Below are 11,069 nucleotides of genomic sequence, written 5' to 3'. Positions count from 1 at the left end.
GTGTGTGTGTGTGTGTGTGTGTGTGCAGAAAATAATTGTATCAGGACAGGGCTGTTCTTACAAATTGGCCCCTTCTTTCTTACAAGTCAAAATTTATAGAATGAAGACTCTCAGAAATGGGTTCTGTATCTATTTAATTTAGCTTTGATTAAGTCCGCTGAAATCAAGACTTCAGTTACTCAACATGATATTGTCAACAGCTGCTCTTCTGCCATGCATTTCCTCATCAGTGTCATGGTTTAGGGCCATACCTCTTCCTTTTTTGGGGATCAAGAGATGGAGAACCACTCTCCAACACACACCTGAGAGTCTTTGTGGCAGATACCTGAAACCTTTTAAATAGGGGCATTATTTTCATTCATGAGAGCGGATTCCTAATAATCTAATGATTACTCCAAAGATCCTACCGATTTTTGAAATAACATTTTATTGTGAGATGGGATCATGCTGAGTTGCTCAGGCTGAACTTGAACTTGCACTTTTCCTGCTTCAGCCTCTGAGAGTGCTGAGAGTACGGACATTCACCACCATGCCTGGCTCCTACCTTTTAATACCATCAGATTGGATGACAGGCTCCCACATGAATTTTAGAGGGACAAATACACTTCAAACATTCAAAACTTGTTGAGGGGGAGAACAGATATTGAATTGGTGGGAAAAGGATGGGGGTAGTTTTTTTTGGATGGGGGAAGTTAAAAATTTTCTTTTTAAACTGTTAAGCAGTCATCTAAATGGAGATAGCCATGAGGAAGTTGGAAAAGGAGATCTGATGCCTAAAAGGAAGGCAGCTTAGGATTCAGGATAGATGCGGGAGGTCATTGCATACTGAAATTGTACAGTTCATGCATTTGTTCAATCAGCATCTATTTATTTATCATGCGAAGTCTAGAGGGACTGAAGGCATGCTATATGAAGTATGTAGTGTGTGTGCTGTGGGATGAAGGAGGATAGATAATTAGAATATATTATGGTTGATAATAAGAGTAAGAGACTGAAATAAATAGGAAAATACTTCATTGAGATTGAGGAGTCAAAGATGTATTCCCAAGAAATTTAAAGACTTTGGCAAATCTTGAAGAACAAGTAAGGATGAACTCATTCTCTGCCATGCAGAACAACTGAGGAATTGTTTTCTAGCTGATGATAGACATCTGTTTATGCTGTATTTGAGGGCACTAAAATGGCATTCACATAACTGGAGCATGAGGACAGCAAAGTCTGCGACAGAACATTGAATTGTGATCTAAGAGCAAAGGAACCATTTAAATGCTTTCAGGAAAAGTTGCTGTGATCACTTTTATTTAGAATGTTTGCTAGGAATCAAGGTGGAATACGAATGAATTTTTGAGGTGTAGTGGCCAATAAGGAGCCTGTGGCTCCCGTAAGAAAGGGTGACTTACATGGATGCAGGAGCAGTGGAGATAGACCTGAGGGGGCTGCCTGTCCACATCAGAGAGAACAGTGATGCAGACTTAACAATAGCACAAGAACAGGGAAGAACTGTGGCTTTGGCTCAGTAGTTTTCATTAAGTAGCAGCATGGAGCCATTTATATTTGTAAAATATGTATTATGTATTTATTTGTTTCTGTAGTTTTTAGGGAAGGGTCTATAGGGTGTTCAGGGTCTCACTAGATTGGACTCGTAGTGATTCTCCTGTTTACAGCCTCCCAAATGCTGGGATTATAGCCATGTACCAACACGCCCAGTGTCAATTTCTGTCTCAGCATGCCCCCAGGGACAGGGCTGGCACCGCAGGCCCAGGGATCGAACCCCAAGCCCTGCACCTGCTTGCAGGTGCTTTAATCCAGAGCTATTTAGTCAGCACTAAATATGTAGTAATTTAGAACCCTAGAGATGTAAAGACAGTAAAACTTATGTAAAAAGGTGAAAACTGACACAGGAGTTAGTTAAAATATACCTGGTGTGATTGTTGAGTTTTGTAGCAATAGGTGAGAAGTTAGGAAACAATATTATCAAAATGTTGGTGATTTCCAGATGCCTTTGTGACATCATAAAAATAAGTTGAACTGAGAAAGATTCTGGCTAATCATAAGAAGAATTGAAAGAATACAGAGAGATACTGGGTATCTGCATCTGTAGTTTTGAACAGATATCCACTGAGACTTAACATTGCACCAAAATGAATAGGAAACATACGTTGTTTTAGAACTTAATCCATTGTCTCAGACCATTTAGAGAAGGAGAAAAGGATTAAGTCCAAAGGAGACTTTAGAACTATGTATAGAAAAGATTTTTAGGCCGGAATGATAGCTCAGTGGTCTAAGTGTCTGCCAAGCATGCGCCAGAACCCAGATTTGATCCCTGCTACCACATACTGTGCTGCTAGCAAGACCCTGTGCCAAATAAATACATAATAAATAAAACATTTTTAAAAATTTAAAAAGATAACATCATTATTAGCATAAAGAGTCAACTGGACATAGAATACATTTTGAAAATAACACAATTTTTAGCAAAGCCCATTGCTAATGAAGCCAGGAACCTTCATTCAGTTGAGTATCCAAAAAGTAAAATGCTCCACTAACTCTGTATGCTGATATTTGCGATCTAAGCAACTACATCGAGGACAGCAATGTATAATACAAAAACCATGCTTGAATACCTGTCATATTTGTCTTCTAAATGTGAACCATTTCTAATGTCATATTGATTATTACTATACTCTCTTTAAAATAATTTTTAAAAGGTAAAAAAAAGAAAAAAGAGAGACAAGAACAAAAATTTGTTTTGTGAAAATAAGTGGTAATACGAAATCATATGTCCAATTTTACATAACTATATCTGTTAATCTGAGCAACAGATTTGATGATAAAAATAGATAATATATATCAACATTGTTAATTAGCTATTCTTGTTTTGAAAACCTGTAACGTATGTATTGTTGTAGGTTACCCTGTTTCTGTCTTTGCTTCTGATTTTTGTTCTTGCTTTTATTTCTACTTTTCAAAATTAAATTAAATTAAATTAAAAAATAAAATAACTTGCAGGAATTAAAAATACACGAGCTCAACCACTTCCAGGGAGAATAATAGCAAGGTGTAACTGAGGCACAAATAAAAAGCTAGGAGCAAGTAATATCTTCCTAGAGACTGGATCCTGGGGACACTTAACAACAACAACGACAAAATATCATCATTATCAGTGACAACCACAAGGCCAACAACAACTGCAAAGAGGGGAGTGCCTACCAGGAAAGCATCATTATCTATTCAAGCAACTTCTAGGGAATCTTCTCAGTGACTCCCCAGCAGGACTCTGCTAGGTTATTTGAACTAGTGAATGCTGTGTGCCTCCTTTTCTATCATTTCGCTAATGGAGTTTCACTAAGGATTTCCTGTTATCTACTGTATTACCATGTTTATGTGTTCGTGGGAGAAGCTGGAGTAACTTTTGTATTTGGTTCACACGTTCCTGGACTATAAGGAATGACATAAGGACGTGACAAGAAGATAGAAACCAGCCAGGCGTCCTGGACTCAGAGAGCTGCAGTTTTCAAGACAACTTTGGGTCATCTCTGGAGGAGAAAAGTGGTGTAAGCTTTTTGTGGGAACAAGGAGGAGCAGAAATTTAGTATTCAAAGGGGCAGACGGTGACAAAGACTGGGTAGGTGCTCACTGGGCTCGTGTCCCTTTCTCATGTCCTTGCAGTTAGGTGGGGCTATGATAGATTTGGTTTTCTGGATTATAGCTGCCAGGGATGCCCACCCATGAAGCCATCTTATATTCTCTGTAATATTAAAGTGTGAGGATTCTTTTTCAGTATTCTTCAAATAACTGTACTTATTATTCCTAAGAGAGTGGTAATAGTGCTTTTCATAGTGATTTTGGTCCCCAAATCTTTTTCTCAGACATTCAATAAATACATAAAGCTCAGTGCAGAGGACATAATGGTAAGAAAAACTGTAAATAAATTTTCATAAAACTTGAATTATGTTCTCATGAAACTTGTAATCCAGTTGGAGAAGCATATCAATTAAGTTCTCATATATATGCAGGCTGTTAATGCATAATAGGTGAATTGGACCTGTGCATGAAGGTCAAGGAGGGTTTCCTACAGTAAAGAACATTTGAGAGATAGTGTTGCAGAAGAGCAGGAATCACTCAGGCTAGCAGTGGGAAGTTCTAGGCAATAGGACAACCATTTGCAGTGCCCCAAGGTGGCAACATTCAAAATGCCTTCAAAGTGAAGGAAACGAACTCAACAGGTTGCAGTTCTGAGAATGGGCTAAAGAAATCACTTGAGACTATATAAAAAGAGATACTTGTTGTCACTCAGTGGTGACCGACTTCTACTCCCTGCTTCTTGAACTCTTTCCTGGCCTGGGATAGCTGGGAATGGGAGTGGGCTGGGCACCAACATAGAGGCAAAGAGAAATGGGAGACGAGAGCTGATATGATTCTTTCCTTCTTAGCCCAGATGAAGAATCTCAGGAATATTCCGTGAAGCTTCTCTAAATGTTCCACACAGCTAAGCAGCCAGTGTCACAACACGATGGTCAACTCAGAAGGGATTCTGATGTTACTTTTTATTTTGTGCCTATTTTAATTCCACTTCCTTTATTTCTGTTCTCCAAAATTGCTCACTGAAAATGCCACTTAAACATACTTTGTTGGTTGAGTTGTCAGTGCTTGCTAAAAGGCCATGTGTGGGGTGCAAAGGAAAGGAAAATCTAGAGACAACTTTTAGACGTTAGTTCTGATGAAGTGGAAGATGACAATTACTCTGAAATGGAGAACAGAGGAGAAAGGGTTTTGAATGGGTAGTAAAGAAAGTTAAGATGAAGAAACATTAGGTTTGCAGTGCCTACTGAACAAACAAATCAAAATGTCAAATGGATAGTCTGTTTAATGTGAGCTCACAGGAATTATGTATATATTAGTATAAATGTCAATAATTATACAATAGAGATGCAATATGAGCCATAAATGTTACAAATGAAACTTTTTCTAGTGGCAAGCTTAAAGAAGTAATGTGCTAGGGGTGTCGGTCTGTGGTGGAGTGCTTGCCTAGCATGCACAAAGTCCTGAGTTTAGTTTCCAGGACACCACCGCTACCAAAAAGGAAGCAAGTGGCCGAGGATGGTGGCACATACTTGTGACCCTAGCTCTCAGAGAAGTTGAGGCTGAGTGATCACAAGTTCAAGCCCAGCCTGAGCAACTTAATGGTTTTGTGAGACCTTATGTCAAAAACAAAACAAGCAAGCAAACAAACAAAAAATGGAAGCTATACAAAGGCAATAATTCCCAGTACTACACGAGAGAGAGAGAGAGAGAGAGAGAGAGAGAGAGAGAGAGAGAGAGAAGATAGAATTAATTTAATAATGTATGCTTTTAGTATATATGTCCAAAATATTATCATTTAAGTAGTCAATAAAATTATTGAGATATTTTGCTCTACTTTGATACTAAGTGCCATGCTTGGTTGCATCACTCAAAGAATATGTGTTGAAAACTTAGGACTGGGGAGATAGCTCAGTGGCATAAGTACCTGCCAGGCAAGCACAAGGCCCCAAATTTGATCTCTAATACCGCACAAAAAAATGAAGGAAGAAAAGAAGGAAGGAAGGAAGGAAAGAAGGAAGGAAGGAAGGAAGGAAGGAAGGAAGGAAGGAAGGAAGGAGAGATGGAAGCAAGCAACCTCTGATGCAATAGTGTTGACTGAAGGTTACCCAGTGAGGGCTCAGCCTTCATAAATGAATTATTGCCAATTAGAACAGGGCTTGAGGCTGCAGGCTCCATCTCTTGCTGTCTCTTATGCCTTTTGTCTTGCCCTTCTTCTATCTGCCATGGGATGTTGCAGCAGGAAGACCCATACAAGGTACAGTCCTGCAAACTGTAAGAAATAAGTTTTAGTTCTAGGTCTGGTCAGATAGCTCAGCAGACTAAAGCTCCTGCTTAAGTAGAGCACAGAGGCTGGGGTTCAATCCCTGGCATACTGTGGCTGTCCTGCCCCTAGGGCATGCTGAGACAGCTATTGAGACTGGGCATGGTGATACATGCCTGTAATCCCAGCACTTGGGAGGCTGAAAACTGGAGAATCACTCTGAGTCCAATCCATGTAATGAGACCCTGTAGACCCTCTACTAAATTCATTAAAAAAAGAAATAAGTATTAAGTGCTGTTATAGCAGCACAAAAGGACAAAGGCACCCAATCTTCAAAATACTTACATAATATACTCTGTGCTTTCTCTGTTTGGCTCAGCCACGTTGCTGATGCTCTGGAGCTAGTTTGTAAATGGCTGCCCTTTAGAATAGCAAATGTACAGATTGTGTAGCAGTCATATGCTTGGATAAGGTAGATCACGTAGTGAGTAAATATAAGTATCAAAAAAAAGGAAATGTGGAGGATGCACAGTGAGTTTCAACGTTGAGAGGACAAAAAGAGGAGTACTCAGCAGAGGAAGTAGAAAATGATGTCCACAAGGGAAACTGGAGGAGAATAAAAAATGTACACCTTGTCAAGAAGTGCCTCCACCAGGAGCACCTGTTGTCCAGGAGGAAGGCAGGTGTGTCTCACAAATGCAGACTGGCAGATTAGAGGATGGAATTGCTTCTTTGCTTTTCACCTGACGGTGGGATAGGGCTGGAAATGGTAGGGTTTGGGGAGCAGGGTGAAGGTGGAATAATTATAACTCAAGAGAGTAGGAAAGGGAAACAATAGCGTGTTGTGCTAATCTGTTTTTCAGAGAAAACAGAAATTGTTGGAATGTGTCAGGATGTATTGTGGAAGAAATTTGACTTTACTCCCTAAATCCTTAGAGTGAAAACATCAGTTTAGCTGATGAATAGTCTTGAGTTTCTTGGGTTGTAGTGAAGGGTTTGGGGAGGTGGTCCTACAAACTATGCAAGATAGTGGGTTTGCAGAGATTAGTTAAACAGTAAGATGCACAGAAGATTGGTTCCAAGGGCCTCGTAGAAAAGGTGAGCAGTTCAGTTCGATGATACCATTGTTTAAGGGATATTCCTTTTCAGTTGGTAATCATGGTCCAAGAATGTTGGGAATGAGGTGCACAAAGTGTAGTGAGAGACTTACCAAGAGTGTAAACAAGAAGGTCATCTGAAACCCCATCCTAGATGAGGTGAGAGACATTTTACTCGGAATCTGCCTGCGCTCCACCAGAGAGCTGCGCACTGCTGACCTGGGAGTTTGTGAGAATCACAACTCAGACCTCCAAGTTCTTATCTCAGAAAGCATATATTATGCCTGTAAGTTGCATCTATTTTAAAAACATATTTCCAATACGCACTGCAGGGTGAATGGAAGGATGATCTAAGATATCAGTGGCAGTAATTCCAGAATTTGATTAAATTTTGCAAGATTAGAAAGGAAGGTATTTCCTGTGTGTAGTATGTGTACTCTCTACTCAGGCTGAAAATTCAGTTTCATTTTCTTCTCTAAAAATGAATATCTTACATGTGAACAAGCCAAACACTTCTTGAATTGAATCCAGGGATATCAACTTTGAAAATACACTGTAATGAGTACAACATCAAAGGTCTTTAGTAAATGTGTTTTTTTAAATACTTGCCTGTTTTTCTTAAGAGAGCAAAACACAGAAAAACATGGGTAGGTTTTCTCTTTTAAGACATAGATATTCCTAAATTTAAAAAAATCTTTTTATTTATTTGATACACAGTCTTACTGCGTAGCTCAAACTCATAGTTATCCTCCTGTCCCAGTCTCTTCAAACTGGGATTACAGATGTGTGCCTACAACGCCCAGTTTCAGTGGCTGGCACTGTGCTCCTGGGGCTCTGGAAGCCAGCACAACATGCAGGACCAGGAACCAAACCCAGGTCCTTGTGCTTGCCAGACAGGTGCTTTAACCAGCGAGCTATCCGCCCAGCCCCACATAGGCATTCTATAGTACTGCCTAAACAGTTACAGTTGCCATTCTTCCAGTTTCTAAATCTGGAGTGTTAGAAATTGTTAGAATTTAGAGTTATTAGGTTATCAAAGTTATTAAATGTTAGAAATTAAAACATAAAGTGCATTTTTGTAACAGTATTAGTTTATAGTTAACAATAAATATATAATGCTCATCTATTCATACAGTCCCTTTAAAATAAAAACGTCTAGGTTTACTTTTAGTTTATTTGAATTTGAAGTCTTTAATTGAACTGAATGATTTAATGATACTTGTGTCAAGCATTTACATTTAGGGCTGATATTGGATCATTCATAAACCACAGCATTCTGGAAAGGAGTTGAACTGTGTGTCTCTGTGTTCTATGCACACGTGAGTATTGTTGATGTGTGTTGTGTGTCTGAGTGTGTATGTATGTATGTACATGTAATGAGGATGACAATATGTATTATTCAGCCTCCAATCACAAATCTTTTTCTTTATATATAAAATGAAAGCATAATGAGTTTTAATAAGGCTTTAAAATGATCGTACATCCAGAAAGCACTAGAGAAATCTCTCAGGAAAAACAAATTTGTGCTATGTTATTTCTTTGCCCATAGTTGTGACAACTTACCAAATGGCTTTTTGATCAACAATGTTTATAAAATGTTCTATTTTATATTTTAATGATTTCAAGTACACATATGATAGTAGCAAATGTATTAAAACTTTTTACTTACTTTCACAAAACTATTTGGAAGGATTTAAGCCTGAGATGCATAACATTTTATACGAAAAGTGGAAACTAGAGACTGTTTTCAATGAGGTGGAAAATTATGTAATATTTTATATCACAAACTAATCTGATTTTTGAAGCCTTAGAATTTCAAACTTAGTAATATTTCTCTAAATATGAAAATGGATCCTTGTTGTGAAGTTTCTAATAAAGGAATAAATTTGGGGTAAACTCATGAGAGATTATTAGACAGAGCACTTCACAGCTGCTATTTTAAAGGAAATGTCTGTTCCTGGTTTGGATTGCAATTGACCTGGGAAGCTCTAAAGTAGAAAAATGCAGGAAAGAGAGTCCAGCGTACAGTTGGAGGCCCACGGCTTATTTTAGAAAACCTTCCAATAAGGTCTTCTTTATTGAAATAGTACCGCGTTTATTAATGTTTTAAATTTTTCTTTGTTTTAATTTTTATTAGTGCATTTTTGTAGTACATAGTGTTTACATTTCTTGTGTGAAATTGACACATATATATGGTATAGTTAATTTCTGTTTTTTAAAATCATCACCCCACTTCCTCCTCCACCAATATCTTGATCCTTCTTACTTTGGTACACGTTTGCAGGACATAATGTTTACGTTCCTTATGGGAAGTTAGTAGACGAATGTAACACATCTTAATTCCTTCTGTTATCCTTCCTTTCCTCCTCTGTCTTTCCCCTCTGTCCATCTCTTGATCCCTTTCTCATTCAAGCAAGATGTTTCCCCACTTCCCGTATCTATCATTTATTTTGGCCTTTTCTATACTTTAGGTTTCTTATACAAGAGCACTCATGTGATATTTAAGTTTCTGTGTCTGATTTATTTCACTTAGCATCTGGTCCACTTTCCTACTAATGACTCAAGGTGGTTTGTTTTCATGGCAGGGTAGTGCTCCATTGTGTAAGTGCCACTTGTTCTTTACCCGGGCATCTGTTGATGAGCATGTGATCTGCTTCTGAGATGTGTTTGTTATGAACTGTTCTGCTGTAAACAGATATGCATGTATCACTATAGTATGTTGTCCTCACTCTTTTAAGAAGATCTCTAGAAGGGCAATAGCTGAGTCAAAAGAAACGTCTAGTTTTAGTTTTTCCAGAAATCTTTGTTTTGATTTCCAAAATTATTGTACTAGCTTACATTTCCAGCAACAGTGTTAGAAGGTTTTTTCCCCCCTCTGTGGCTTCTCAAACATATTATTATTATTAATAATACTTATTATTGGATTTCTTGTTGATAGCCATTCTCTCTGGAGTAACGTGGAATCTCAGGGTATGTCTCTACTAACCAGTGATGCTGAGCACATTTTTTTTTTTGGGGGGGGTGGAGGACCAGGAGATTGAACTCAGGCCTTTGCGCTTGCCAAGGAAGTGCTTATTCTACTGAGTCATCTCCCTGACCCCAGTACTTTTTGAATGTGTTTATTGATCATTTATATTTCTTACATGAAGTGTCTATTCATTTTTGATTTTGTCTTTTATTTTGAGAGGCTTGATATTTTTGAGTTCTTTATTTTAGATATTAGTCTTCTGTCTGAGGAATAGCTGGAAAATATCTTTCTCATTCTATAGGCTGCTTTTTGCCTGCCTAGTAGTTTATTTTGCTGTGCAGAAGCTTTTCATTGGCTAGGATCACACTGGTTGATTCTTGTACTATTTCCCGAGAAACCAGGATGCTGTTCAGAAAGGCCCTACCTATGCGTATGCCTTCAAGAATTTTACCTATCTTGTCTTCCAGTGGAGTAAGTGCTTCTGTTTTAACCATTAGTTCTCTGATTATGATTTAGTGCACGGTGAAAAATATGGATCTAGATTCAATTTTTCTGCTCACAAAGAGAGACCATTTTTCTTCTAGTGTATGTTTTCACCCTTTTGCCAAAGGTCAAGTAGTTGAATGTACTAAGAACTGTTTCCATAACCTCCCTTCTGTTCCATGTATCCTCATGTCTGTTCTTGTTCCAGTACCATGATGTTTCTATGATTAAATATTAATTAGTGATCAAGTAGAGTTGGCTTTAAACATTTGAGGCTTCAAGGCTCTGAGACTGTGTGAATTAGAGCATAAGATTGTTTATGTATAATGATAGTTTTGATTTTAAATACCTTGAAAACACTTCTGACACCTTCCATTATTGGTTCCTTTCCCCCCCTCTTATTTTATTGTCTTTATTTCCTCCTTTTATTTTTATTTTATTAAGATATCATTTGTTGTTAGTCACTGAGATTTCAAGATCACTTCTCCAGTTGAAATGTACCTCATATTAGTTAAAAGATAATAAGAAGTTTAACACACACACACACACACACACACACACACACACATACACTCACACAAAGATTTTGCACAACATGGAACAGGTATTTTTCATCAAGTATTGATATGTTGAACTTTAAGTCCCTACAGAATATGATGAAAAAACATTTAAAAAT

At 38.0% G+C, this 11,069-nt stretch overlaps 1 protein-coding gene across 1 annotated transcript in view; it reads left to right on the top strand.

The window, feature by feature from the left end:
* Iqcm (IQ motif containing M) overlaps positions 1-11,069 on the top strand; it is a 471,351-nt gene that overhangs the window by 19,417 nt on the left and 440,865 nt on the right. The gene's annotated exons all lie outside the window — the stretch shown is intronic.

The sequence above is a fragment of the Octodon degus genome, unplaced genomic scaffold (genome assembly GCF_000260255.1).
Source record: "Octodon degus isolate 3935 unplaced genomic scaffold, OctDeg1.0 scaffold00101, whole genome shotgun sequence".
NCBI lineage: Eukaryota > Metazoa > Chordata > Mammalia > Rodentia > Octodontidae > Octodon > Octodon degus.
This window is presented reverse-complemented; position numbering and strand designations above follow the sequence as displayed.